The sequence below is a fragment of the Sceloporus undulatus genome, chromosome 6 (genome assembly GCF_019175285.1).
Source record: "Sceloporus undulatus isolate JIND9_A2432 ecotype Alabama chromosome 6, SceUnd_v1.1, whole genome shotgun sequence".
NCBI lineage: Eukaryota > Metazoa > Chordata > Lepidosauria > Squamata > Phrynosomatidae > Sceloporus > Sceloporus undulatus.
Genome location: NC_056527.1, coordinates 158,822,887 through 158,836,949, shown reverse-complemented (window position 1 = coordinate 158,836,949; position 14,063 = coordinate 158,822,887). Strand labels below are relative to the sequence as shown.

The 14,063-nt window shown below is 38.4% G+C and overlaps 1 protein-coding gene across 9 annotated transcripts in view; it reads right to left on the bottom strand.

Moving 5' to 3' along the window:
* The window catches only part of SEMA6D (semaphorin 6D), a 343,265-nt gene that overhangs the window by 246,967 nt on the left and 82,235 nt on the right, over positions 1-14,063 (bottom strand). For 8 of the 9 annotated variants that reach the window (XM_042473533.1, XM_042473541.1, XM_042473539.1 and 5 more), the window contains exon 2: positions 4,603-4,814. The gene's annotated coding sequence lies outside the window, so the exon portion shown is untranslated. Of the gene's footprint in view, positions 1-4,602; positions 4,815-4,901; positions 5,034-14,063 lie in introns of those variants that run through there. The other variant, XM_042473536.1, reaches the window with a different exon arrangement.

Below are 14,063 nucleotides of genomic sequence, written 5' to 3'. Positions count from 1 at the left end.
CCAGTGAAATTGTGACTGTCACTATAACATATATGGAGGTCTGGATAGGCTTCAGGGGAATTAATATGCTTGATGACACACATTCCACCATCCAATGAATGAGCACTGGATTGCAGCTTTATATATTGTTGGAAAACTATTCACAACTTATGACACACTTCATGATAATATTAGGTAAATACCCAACATACTTGCCAAGCCATTGCATTCGGCACACAGCCAAGTACTTCAGTATTTCAGTACAAGTTGCAATTTATTTTGCTAAAGTATTTAAATCTGTGCTTAATAAAGTGAAGAATGTGTATGAATCAGAGAATCCAGGATTCTAATTTTAAATCTGTATCCTGAATAGAATAAATTATTAAGGCCCCTGGAAGCTGTTCTGCATGACAAGGGAGGGAAAAAAATTGCACCTCACTAGGAGAAGATTCTTCTTCTATTCTTGCATGATTTCTACAAGCCACTGACAATATAGATGGGCTGGGAATTTTACCCCATGCAAGGAGAATACATTTTTAATACCTGTAATACAGGAGAAGTCTCATTCTCATGCTAAATCAAGGTTAAAGTGTAATGGAGAAAGATCGGCTTATCTAATTAACTCTCTTACATCTAGAAATTTATTGCAAATCTGCAAGTGTTAAAAATATTGTAATGTTCTTTAAATCATTTATTAAGCAAGCTCAGGATTATATATTATTGAAGAACTAAGAAGAAAATCCAATATGTGTGTGAGAGAGAGAGAGAGAGAGAAAGAGTATTTCCTGTCTGCATAATTGGCATATTTGTGGCTAATTATTCTTTCCTTTTGACCACATTTTTACAGTGTATTTGTAATTTGGTAAATTAATCGTACTCTCTGATGGGCCACAATCCCGTCCCATCTGTTTTCATTATTAGAGTGGTGTAACTTAATTTGGAAATGAAGTGGGTCCATTTGTTTTGGCTTTATTTTACCTAGATCAGAGGAGGGAAGCTTTCTAAATATGAGAACTGCTTTGGGCCCTGGGGGCAGTACCACTGCTAAACTTACTGCAGTTTTGTAGCTGCTACCAAGGAAAAGACTCTATATGCCCTGCAACCTTGCATGGCTCAAAACTACTGGATAATATTGAGTGAAAGGCATGATATACAGTCATCCTTCCATATTTGCGGCTTTGATATTTGCCGATTTGATTATTCACGGATTTCATTAATATGTTCTCTCTAGGACTGTCTAGGTCCTCCAGTGCAACTCTGTGGTCAACTTTAACTAAAAGTTGCACTGAAAGACCATTTGTACCTTCTCCAGTGCCAATCTATGGTCAGTGTATGTTGGACATTGACCACAGAGTTGCACTGGAGGTCCTAAAGATTTCTAGAGACATGTCCTTCAGGTAAAAACAAGGTGTTTTTCTTATTTGCGGTTTTCCCATATTCACGGGGGTCTTGTTTCCCTAACCCTAGTGAATATGGAGGGACAACTGTAAATGACCTCTCTTGCAAGGCTGAGCTCATTCTGTGCTTTTGCTTTTCTGATTTTATCCCTAGATGCTTGTTATTTGTTTGAATTCCTCTTTGGTGATTTCCCCTGTTTCCATTTCCAATAACAGAAGTTCCCATTGTTGAAAAATGGCTGCTCTGCAAATGCTTTGATGACGGGAGAGGATGATTAAAATTTGGGGGGCATGTGCAATTATTTATCACACCCACATTCTTTACGGAAGATTTAGCCACGTTTCAGAGACCGTAAGGCTCTGCGCGATAATTGCCTTATGCATCTCCCATTTAAACCTTCTCTCAGTTGAAAGTTCTTTAGTTGTCCATTCCATATTCTTGATAATCCTCCCATTTTTCCTCCTCATTTGAACAGTTTGAAATTGTGCCTTCAGTATGGACCTTATCATACGTGGTCCAAACAACATGGAAACGTTGCAGAAACAATCAAACAAAGAGGTTTTACAATGTAGATTTTTAAGAGCTAATCACTTGAAGCCCTGGACTTGGGCTCATGACTCTCTCAGCTTGGGTATTCCACTTATTCAATTTTTAAAATACAATACAATACAATAAATCTTAAATTCTTCCCATCCCTAATATGAAGCTGTTTGCCCAGTTTCATAATCATCATAAAAAGTTAAATGAAATAAAATTATTCCCCATCTCTACCTTTCCAAAGGCCACTGCAAGCCAAAGCAGACAATAATGGGCTAGAGAAAACTATGGTCTGGCCTAGGATCTTGTAGCTTTGTAAATGTTCACTTTCATAAAGTGTAGGACACCAATTTTTCTCTTTCTGGTAGAATCTAATTAAATTTTTACCAAATAGATTTAATCTTTTTTCTTTAGCTTCTGATTTGTAAGTATTATTCCATCCCCACCAGCTGGAGTCTCTGGATCAAGATAGCGCTGTGCCATCCACCTTTAATTATGTTTCCGAACATTTATAATGAAATTGGAAAAATAATAACAACATCCCGATTCTCTGCTATAAGACATGATGCAGATTTATCCCCATTTCTTGGCCCAAGACACAGCAAAATTCACTGCCAGTTTTGTATTAGTGGAAACTTCTATTTCAACCCTACATAAGCAAGTTTAGTAGATCTAAGGCTTGGCTATTTAGAATCGTGGTACCCTCTGTTTATTAGCCTCAAGAACAGCCTTGCCTTTTTAGTACAAGCATCTAAACTATCACCAGAAAATAAATTATATTCTGGCTGAGAGGTAAATTAAATCAAAATTAGCACATGCTAAATATAAAACTGGTTTCTCAGCTTGGATTCATTAATCTACATAAAAGGAGGGAAAGAGGGGGAAGCAAGTACTGTACAACACAGGTCTCCTGGGCAGAGTATTGCAACAGAGCCTTCATGAATATGTTAGTAAGCATTCCCCAAAATCATTGGAACATGGGAATTTTTTACGTACAAGGTTTTTAGTAAAATGTCGGATTGCGTTAACTGATCCAATGCAATTCTCCACTAATTTTGTTCAAAGAAGTTCGATAGGAGATCAATGCAGCTCATCTAAACAGGACAGGTATACTTCAATTAATGAAGTACATGTGCTCCTGGCCATTAAGTCTTTAACAGAAAGTTTGGTACCAGAGGCAAAAATAATTTGGAAAGAATAGAGATAGGTGTCTACACCACAAGAACAAGAACAGTTCAATAAGTTTTGGCAAACTTTAAATTCAAAACTAATCAATATGCACATGTGAAATGAAATGATTAGGTCAGGTAAACTTGAATAAGTAAAGAGAAACAGTTTGAAATGTCTAGTGACCACTTGAAGACTTCTTCCAAAATGCATCATGGCATGATTTCTTCGCTCACCAGCCTCCACTTTTCTTATTATTTTCATTTTTTAGTGTGAAATTTATAGATCTCTCACTTTTTAACAGGCTACAACTGAGAAGAAAGAACGCTTCACAATGTTTGTTGCAAGTTTCAATGCCATAGAATGATTTTTAAAATATTCCACTTTGTTTTGTTGTTGTTGTTGCTTTAGAAGTATTACTTAGGAGCAGGTTCAGATGGTTCAGATCCCTGGTCTGCATTAGTTACACAAATACTCATTTAACAACCCATCTGACAACTTCCACCTTATTTACTCCCAAAGAGCAAAGGAGTTCAATATTCTGCTTCTAGTTCCCAAGGCTGTCCTTCTTTCTCACAAATCCTTGAAAACATGAACCTGAAAACAGAGGTAACCAAAGGACAGCCCACAGGCTACACATGGCTCTTGGGAACATACATGCGACCTATGAAGCCTGGCAAAGGTCCCCCAAAGCCATCAGATATTCTCCCAAATTTTAATATGAGGGGCAATTTTCAGGTCATTTTCACCTCCAAACATGCCAAGCCCTCAAACAGCCTGAAATGTTGGCAATTTGCATTCACCAGCCCCACAGCCTCTTAAGCAAATTTAAAAATGCATCAAAAAGTTAGCCAGAAGGGGTCAAAACATGCCAGAATGCCCCCCCCCCCAGGCCAACATAGGGGTAATGAAATGACACCCATTACCTATGCATTTCCCCATCCCTGCCCTATGGTCTTCACCACTGTGTCCCCCCAACAAGAAAGAAGATTGGCCTTATTTGAATAACAACAATGCACAATAATCAGTATGTCTGTGATAAATGAACAAAGCTTTAAAAAGTGACTTTTGGGGTTATAACTCCTAGAATTCTACAACCGCAATGCTGCTATGGTATTGTTTTTTATTATTTATATTTCGCTCCCATTTTTCTTTCACTGAATTGAAAGCTGAGTGTGGATCTCACCTCCTGCCCATGACAATGTGGTAACTAGGTCAAGCTGAGAGAGAAAGACCAGCTCTAGGTAACCCAGAGAGTTTCAGTGGATCCTTAAATGTAATCTCCCAGAACCAAGACCCAACTTCTTGATTAGAACACCCACCATCCAATATAAGTTGCAGAAACATTCTAATTAAAAAGGGTTTTAAGATATGGATTCAAATCATAGAATCATAGAGCTGGAAGAGACCACAAGGACCATCAAGTCCAACCCCTACCATGTAGGAACACAGTATCAAAGCACAGAGAATTAATGGATATCTATGAATATAGCACCGCAGTTAACTTAAAAAAGAACTTACTAATGTGAAACAGCATTGGCGGTGACCTCTCCGCCTCATCCCACCAATTCTTCTTGGCACATGCACGCCAGGGTCTGGCAGTGGTTGAACAACTTGAAGAATTTAGAAATCCAAAACACCAAACAGTCCTGAAGCTTGTCATTCATTGCACTGGCAATTCAACTTGTTCTCATTAGGCACTGAACAGGTGCTCCTTTTCCATTCTTTGGGGGCTGAATAACAGAATGCAAAACAAGCAATGAATGGGTCTGTGGAAAAGGAGGCAGGGAAAGCTCTTTCTCTATGCTTTCTATACCCACCTCCAAAATTCTGCATCTCTCCCCATGTAACTTCAGGTGCATGCATTATTATTTTTTTTAGGAGACAAGTTAAAGGCATGGTCTTCCCACCCATTTGCACATTTGTGAAAATGGGGGAGTTCAAATGCAAACATTCCCCAAATTTTATCCTCTCATTATATACTGAGAAGGGCAAATGGATACAAAGAATGCAGTCCATCAGAGAATAAAGTTTAATGAGTAACTGACATCATTACTGGAATCACTGCACAGTTTGCCCTGGACAAACAACCTCTTTAAAAACAGAACAAACAAAAAGGAAGAGGGAGAAAGGAATCAAAAGTTGGCACGACTGCTCACTTCTACATTGTCTACTCGCATTTATTTACTGTCCCTGGACAAAGCATCCATGCAGAGGCATAACAGTCTCACTCAGTTTAAATGATGATTTGAATTTTACAGATTAACATTTCTTATTCCTTAAAAGCAGTAATTTTGCAAAGACTCAAGGACTGAGATAGGAGCTGGCTAGGAAGTAGCTGAGCGCAAGCTAAAAGCATCCATTTGTTGCAGTTTTTTCAAGTCAAGGGCTGCTTCCTTCAATCCTTCTGCTGTGCAAACAATTTTGTCACACTGTTTTCATCAAATGGGATAGGCAAAGTTTATATTGAAAACACTACAAATTGCCTCAGAGGAAGCCAAACCATGTAAAAACATAGCTCACCACATAACGCAGAAGTACAGAGTTAAAGTCTGCTATCGGGAACAAAAGTTCATTTTAATATGAATCTCTAGAAAAGAAGAAGAAATGTGTTGTCTAAGCCGAAGTTTAATTTTCCCTCTAGTCTAATAAATAAGCTCTTAGAAAGTTCCTTTGAAAACTTGATATTACTTGGTGACTTCAATATGGTTACATTGCCTACATTAGATAAGATGTCTGATTAAAAATATTAAATGGGATCAAAGCAAATTAGTGAATGAGTGGATAATTTGAATATAAAGGATAGCTAGAAAGCTAAATATGGCAACTCCAAGGATTACACATTTTATTCTCCAAGCCATAATTCATTGTCAATGATCAATGTGTTATGGCTCTCACCAAATTTGACAAATAGAGTTGTTAAAATGGGCAATTTAACCAAAGTGCTTTCTGATCATAATCTGGTGACACTATGCTTGAAAGAGAAAACAAGCTGCTTTAATTGGAGTCTAAACTTCCCAATGCAAATATGGTGAAATATGACCCGAAAAGACTGAAGTACTTTTTCAAAGACAATGTTGACAAAGGTACAGCCATGGAAACAGTGTGGGATGCTGGGAAAGCAAGTTTTTTTTAAATATAGAAAGATTCAAAACTGAAGAGGAAAAGACAAGAGCAACAAATGAAATTTTTAGATGAAATTTGGTAGAAAAAAGGATTACAAAGAAGGATGGTAAAAGAAACTGACAAAAAGATGAGATATTTGAAATTTAGGCATTTTGAATCTGCATGCAAACCTGGAAAATGGCTCACCTTCCATTTGAGAAAAGGAGAAAAAAATGATATACAAAATATATTATAATAACAAATTGACAATGGATAGTAGAAAAATTCAAAGCGCTTACCACAAGTGTTATTCAAATTTATTTAAAAAAGAACAAATTTCAAACAGTTTATGAAGTGATTGCATTGTTTTTCATTCTCAGGTGGCGGCGGGAGCACATTTCATGTCAAAATATCCAATTTCATTTTCATATTGTTCTAGAGAATGGTCTCTACAGCTATACTAATACAAAAATGATCCACCCAGTCCTAAGGTTAGCTCCAAAGTGCACTAATACATCTATTCTGATAACAGCCAAATGGCAAATTACAATAGAAAACCAAGGGATCCAGCTGAGATAATAAGACCAAAAAGCTCAATTTGTGAAGGCTTTAAAAACAGACAGAGTGAGGTGGCTAATGGCATTTTAAAAGGTGCTGATGAAATGATTTGACAGGGCCTGGTTTTTTCAGTAGCAGTTCAATCATATTTTTGTCATATTATATTTTTGATCAGGATGTGGAATCAGACAACAAATATATTTAGATATATTCATAAGTGTGTGTGTGTGTGTGTGTGTGTATATATATATATATACACACAATTTCTTTTAAATCCAGTAAGCAGAAAGTATATTGTTAAATGCCCAACTGAAGCCCATACATTAAATATACAGGAGATGGTAGTGGTGGAGGAATATACCATAAAGTGGTTGAGATACCAAGGCGCTCGCAGGTGGAAGAAAGAGCTCCATCTTATGTCCTCCAGCTCACCCACTGCAGATTAGCACCCAAGGAATACATCAAGTCCCAAAGTGACAGGAGATTGATGAAAAAGATTTTAAAAGATCAGGGAAAATTACCTTTACGTTGTTTAGAGTTGATTCAAGAACATGATTTAACTGATGTATGGATTCATTTATATGGAAATAAAATTTTCTTTACATTTTTTTTTCAGATTCTCATCAATTGTTGTCTAGGATAGATTTGTTTTTGGTATCAAAGGAATTAATTGTTTTTATGCATTGACATTGTGTTTTTAATATGTTATACTGTTTAATATTGTCTTAAGGGGGGGAGGGATAAAGTGTTTTTAATTGTCATATTTTATATTTTACTGTTGTTAACCGCCCGGATTGGTTTGCCAGAGGGCGGTATACAAATAAATATTATTATTATTATTATTATTATTATTATTATTAAAGTGGAAAAAAATGGAAGTTTTGCCAAGGACTCTGTTGGATAATAATTGAATTGAATAATTGAATTAATTATGCTACTACCTCAAAATCAAACATTTGAATGGTGATTGCAAAAAGAGCTATTAAAAGAGGACAACTTTGTAGACAGAATGAGAAAAGAATTAAAATATTTCTTTGAAGAAAATTGCATTTTAGACAGAATTGTGAAAACAGTATGTGACACTAGTAAATCAGTTATAATAGGTTTATTAATTAGTAATTAAGATAGGAAAAAATATGAACAAGAAAAGGATAAGGCACTTATAGAAGAACTAAAAATGAAAGAAGGAAAATTAAAAGAGACATCAACAGATGAGAGAATAGTATCCAATGAAGCGCCAATGTAGGCTCCTTTTTGTGCCCTCAAAAGGGCACCATAGCCACATTGCCACTACTATATGGGGCTCCTTCGGTGCTGCATCATATGGACACAGTGCCAGAGAAGCGTCATGACACCGTGCCCCATGTGGAGTGGCGCATGGCATCAGGGTGCCCTGGGAGGTGGAGTCAGGTATGAGGTCGCTACGCCCCAACTATGCCCCCATGCCCAACCTTAATGGCCGGTGTGTACAGGGCCTCAGTCTTTCATTTAGGTACATTCTTATCAAAATCTGAGCCAATTCACCTCCTGCACAGGGGCTAAATTTGATAGCTGTGCTTGTTTCCATCATTCTGCATTTGCCTTTTGTGGGGCTGTTAAGGGATGTAGAATACGTTATGAAATAAACCAGAAAATGGCAGTCCTGACATGCGTATGTGTATGTGCATGTGTCCCTTCAAGGCTCCACTGTACTAACCAGAGATGATGCTACTTAGCTGCTAAGATCAGACAGGATCTGTTATCTTTTAGATATTTAGGACCCACTGTTAATTCCAGAACAGAAGAGCAGATGTGCCAAACGGACAATTTTTAAGAGCTAAACGCTCAGAGCCCTCTACCTATAGAGAAAAATCTGCCAAACTGTTGTCCTTTTTAATTTATTGATTTATAACCTATGGTCCAAAATATACTGCAGAAATAATCCAGTTTGAGCAACAGCAATGGCAAGTACATTTCTATACCACTTATCAGTGAACTAGCACTCCCTAAGCAATTTACAGTGTGTAAGCCGATTGCCTCCAACAAGCTGGGTATTCATTTTACCAACTTATGGAAGGATGCAAAGCTGAGTGAACCCTGGAGCCCTGCCTGGGATTGAACTCACAACCTTATGACTGTGAGTGGCTCTGATTTAACCACTACACCACTAGATTTTGAGACTGCTTTTACTGCCCTGGCTCATTTCTAGGGAATTCTGGGAATTGTAAGTTTTGTGAGACATTGAGCCTTCTATGTCAGAGAGCTCTGGTGCCACAAGAAACTACAGTTCTCAAGATTCCCTAGCACTGAGTCAGGACAGTTAAAGTGGTCTCAAAGTGAATTATTTCTGCAGAGTGTTTTGGACCTAATAAGCTGTCCGTGTTAATACATTACAGAAAATTAGGGATATATAAAGAGTCCTTCTGGTCAGACTAAAAGCTCCTCTAGTCTAACATTTGGTTTCTGTAGAGGCCTACATTCCCTATTGGAGCCCCCCAAAAAGGCCATGAAAGCCACTGTTGCTCTTTGCTGTTTCCCGCCAGAGAGTAGATAGTCAGAGAGGCGTACTGAAATCAGTAAATAGCCTATATGTCATTATTCACCTTTAGTGTCAACTCATAGAAAACATATTACATCATTATAAATACTTTTTTATATGAGCACTGTAAATGTTTTTAAAAATTATACTGAAATGCTCCAAAGCATCAAACAAAAGCGCTCCAAACAAATACTATACTTCACAAATATTTTACATCTAAATAAAATGGATGCTTCCCTGTCTCAGTTTCAAAATGGAGGCTTTATTGATTCTTTGCCAACTCTGACCATCATTCATACATAAGATAAACCTGCAGACTACTCCAACATTAATTAATTGCAGTGGTAAAGAGGTGTCACGGTTGGCAGCTGCAAATGTAGGAGGGAAAGCACTCTTATTATTTTCCCTAGCTCTGAGACATATTAACTATCACAGAAATTGTGACAGAGTTCTGGATTAGTGATCAGAGCATTGTGGCTTCATTCTAAAGAGATTTCCATTCATACTTGGTTAACAAACAAATGAATATAATTTTTAATAATGCTTTTCAAAACCTACAGGTTGAGGGAAGGGCAGCGAGCTAAGGAGAGCTGAGTGAGCTGAAGGCTGAATCTGATCCTATGAAAAAGGTGGATAATCTACCTCTAAACTGTTATTATAGAAACACAACTAAAAAGCAGCTTTGGGGAGTCTCCATTTATGCTGAATAAATGTGCAGATGATGTTGCAGAAAACAGGTCTGCTTTACTCTCTCCGTCCCACCATATATTGCATGCTTTCAAGTTATGTGTGACTTATAGCAACCCAAAAAAACACCCTGTTTTAAGAGTCTTCTTAACAATGGCGCGTTACAGAGCACCCAAAAAAGGCGCTGCCGGTTGCTGCATCCGGGAACCGCAGCAGTCAAACCGCGTGATTCCCGGACGCAACAAAAAGAAGCTGCAAAAAACGGCTTCTTTTTGCGCCCCAGAAGTGGTGGCACGAGTCGCTGGTTGTGCACTCGTGGTGTCACTTCCACCACACGACATGCAGATGCTAGGTGTTCATGATGTCAAGATGGCGGTGCCCGTGTAGAATGGGCGCCGCCATTTTGTACGCACTGAGGGCGTACTAGGGTTAGGGGTGTCCATAAAAGACGCCCCTTCCTAACCCTAGTACGCCCTCGGTGCGTACTTTACGCCTGTCCGGAACAGGCCAATATTTATTTAGAAGAGGTTTGCCATTGCCTTCCTCTGAAGCTGAGAGAGTGTGACTTGCCCAGGTTTCCATGAAGAGAGCTTCAAACCTTCATCTCCTGGAGCCCTAGACCAATGCTCAAACCACTACACCATACTGGCACTCTATTAAAAACAATTCACCTAGAGTGGAAAATATGGAGGAGCAATGTCTTTTCCCTCTGAAGGCAGAAAACAACTTGGGGGAGGGAGCAATTCTGAGGAGAACAATTCAGTAAAGGAAAAGCAGTCCTTCTACCTCTACACTTTTGTTCCTAAATGGCATATGTAAAGCTGGTTTTGTATTTTAAAAATCCACATTTCCATTTCAGAATGGCTTATTGTAAGGAAACATGTGCACTGGAACCCAAAACATCTGGAAGGCAACAAAACTGAAGCTTGTCTGTTTTCACTGCTGTTCTTCATGCCAGGAGTGCATGAAATGGATGAACAGAGGCAATGAATGGGTCACCGATTTGAAAAGTTACTTTTCTGACCTACATCTATTATACCCAGTCTGCTAATGGTAATATCAGATATTGGGAGGTGTAGTCCCCATAAAACATCCCCATCTGTGATATAGTGGTTTGAATGCTGAACAAGGAGATAAGGGTTTAAAGTCCTGCTCAGTGATGGATCTTACTACCTTCTGGATGAACTTGGGCAAGTCACACACTTTCAGCCTCAGAAGAAGGCAATGGCCAACCTCCTCTGAATAAATCTTGCCAAGAAAACTCAACAGCAAGGCCACTGTAAGTCAGGGCCCACACAGACAGGCCAAAAAAAAGCTGCTTCGGGTCACTTTAGAGGTATGCTGTTTAAATGACACATACATCTTAAGAGGCCAAAGCTGTGCCCCAGTCCTTAGGAGTCCTCTATAACCCCTTCTCCCTATTCTGTAAAACCTTCTCCCTATTCTGTAAAACATGGAGGTGACTTCTTGTTTCTGAAAATTGGCTGAAGATGTGGCTTTGTGGTCTACATGGGGGAAATATTGTTCTCCTGTTCTCAACAGCTGGATAAATAAAGCAATAAAGAGAAAAATACAAATGAGAATGTGACGATGAAGTGAATTTAATTCCAAGATTTAGGTGGGAAATTATTCTTTTTTAAAAAATCAATTTCCACCCAAAATGACTTAAATGTTCACAATCAGCTGGGATATATGAAATAATACTAATATTCAAAATTTGTTCAGTGATTTTTTTAAAAAATGTTCCATCCAAATTCATTGGCAATCTCTTTGGACTGACCTAGAAGTATTGTTTATTTTAATTTTAATATTAATAATATTTAATATTAATAAGGAGCCCTGGTGGCGCAGTGGTTAAATGCCTGTACTGCAGCCATTCACTCAAAACCACAAGGTTGCGAGTTCAAGACCAGCAAAAGGGCTCAAGCTCGACTCAGGCTTGCATCCTTCCGAGGTCGCTAAAATGAGTACCCAGACTGTTGGGGGCAAATTAGCTTACTTGCTAATTAGCTTACTTGCTGTTCACCACTATGATGTTTGGAATAGTGGTATATAAATAAAACAAATTATTATTATTATTATTATTATTATTATTATTATTATTATTATTTTAATATTTATTATTTATTAACTACAACTGTTCAGACTTGTGAACAAATCAGTGATCTATTTCTCCTGCCTTTCACCCGATGCCCAAATGGATTCATTAATTACTATAAAGGAGAGTTGATGTTTTAAAAAGTAACAAGGAACTTGCTTACTTGGTATTGGTTTCCTTTTACCCCAGAAGGCCGAAAGATGTCAGCCTTTGCTAATACTAGTTAAGGCAGCAGAATGAGTAGATGTGCTAATAACCCAAAGCTCATTTTAATTCTCACCAAGCATCTCTCTCTCTCTCTCTCTCTCTCTCTCTCTTGTCTTCCTTTATTTTCCTTTTTGGTTTTTGGCATCTCATTACTTTCCACCTTCTAAGTTGTTGTTGTTGCTTGATGGATGCTGGAGAGATAAAGAAAGGGTAATTTCTTTTCTGCAACATTTTCCTTGGGTTCCTCTGTGGTTTTATTTTTGTACTAAAGCGTGAAATATTCCTACTGTGCTGCCAGATGTTCCATAATCCTATTTTTATACAGCCCAAAGGGCACAAATCTCAGGTAATGTCTGTCCTGCAATGCCTTGAATGATGGGCATAGTTGGAGCTCACAACCACAGGAGTTTAAGGCTGAGAGGAAATATGTTTTTCTGCTAACAAAAGCAAATGTCTCTTCTAGTGTTGTGTCAAGGCAAACGACAGGCTTGAACAATAAAAATTAGGATCAGTTTGGACTTCCTGGGCCAAAACAAAACAAAAAACCTTGTTAAATGCTTTATGTACAAATAAGAGTTTAATTGATAGGTCCAAGAGAGCAAACAGAATATATGTGTATCAAAGTTTTTGAATGATTCTTTTCCAAAAGGAAAGAGGGGGGCACAGAATTTTCCAAGTCATAGTACAGAATGCTTTTTAAACTGTGCACCTTATTAAATTGGAACCCACCAGAGTCAACAAATAGACGTCAAGATTCAGTTGCCTTTCATATATAAAAAGCTACAACAAAATGATCAGTTTCGAAATCAACCCAAATTAAACCCAACAAAATGTGTATCCTCCACAGCTGGTTTCTATCATCTATTCTTATAACTTGAAAGCAGGTCACAAAACTCCTAGGAAATAAAGAAGAATGTGGGAAGTGGCTCTCAGGACTCTTTCACACAGGAGGCTTACCAATGAGCAAATCACCATAATATCATCATAAATCATGAAAGAAGCGTGACCGAGGTTCACACCCCCGCACACTTCTCCTGTGAGTACTGTAGATCAGCACGCAGGTATTGAGGCTCGCTTCTCCCGTCAGTAAATCGGCATGGAGCCGCCATTAGGTAATAATGGAAGATCCCATTCTTACCAAATGGCAGCTCCATGAAGATTTACTGATGGTAAAAGCGAGCCCCGATGCTTCCAGGACAATTTATTCATGGGAGAAGCAGGCGGGGTATGAACCCCAATCAGGCTTCTTTCACGATTTACGATGATTTCATGGCGATTTACTCAGGTAAGCTCCCTGTGTGAAAGAGTCCTCAGTATAACCAAATGTGGAAGCAAATAGCAGCTTGAAGACCAGAAAGATACATATGAGAAGACACATACACAAACCTGCAGAATAACAGGTCAGAGGACTGTTACAGTAAGCCCTCTAAAGTCTGCTGCAGAGACAGGGTCAATATGGTGCTCTGTATGTTGCTGAATTGCAGCTCCTATCATCCTTTAAGGTGTGAAGAAGCTTCATTCCCCCAGATACTCACACACTACAGTTTCCATTATAATTTACCACTGACTAAACTGGATAAGGCTGATAGGGAACAAATGTTCTAGACCTTGTATATAGAGAGCTAGCCTATACCTCAAAACAAGGATGCCTTTGCTTGAACAGCAGCAGAGATATAAGTTTTGCTTCCTTCATGATTTTTAATATTCTAGACTTATTTACGGTTATCTTGGCACATTACAGACCACCTGAAATCGGCGGTCTGCCGGCACCGTCATTTGCGGCGTGGAGGAGCCCCAGCGTCCAAACCA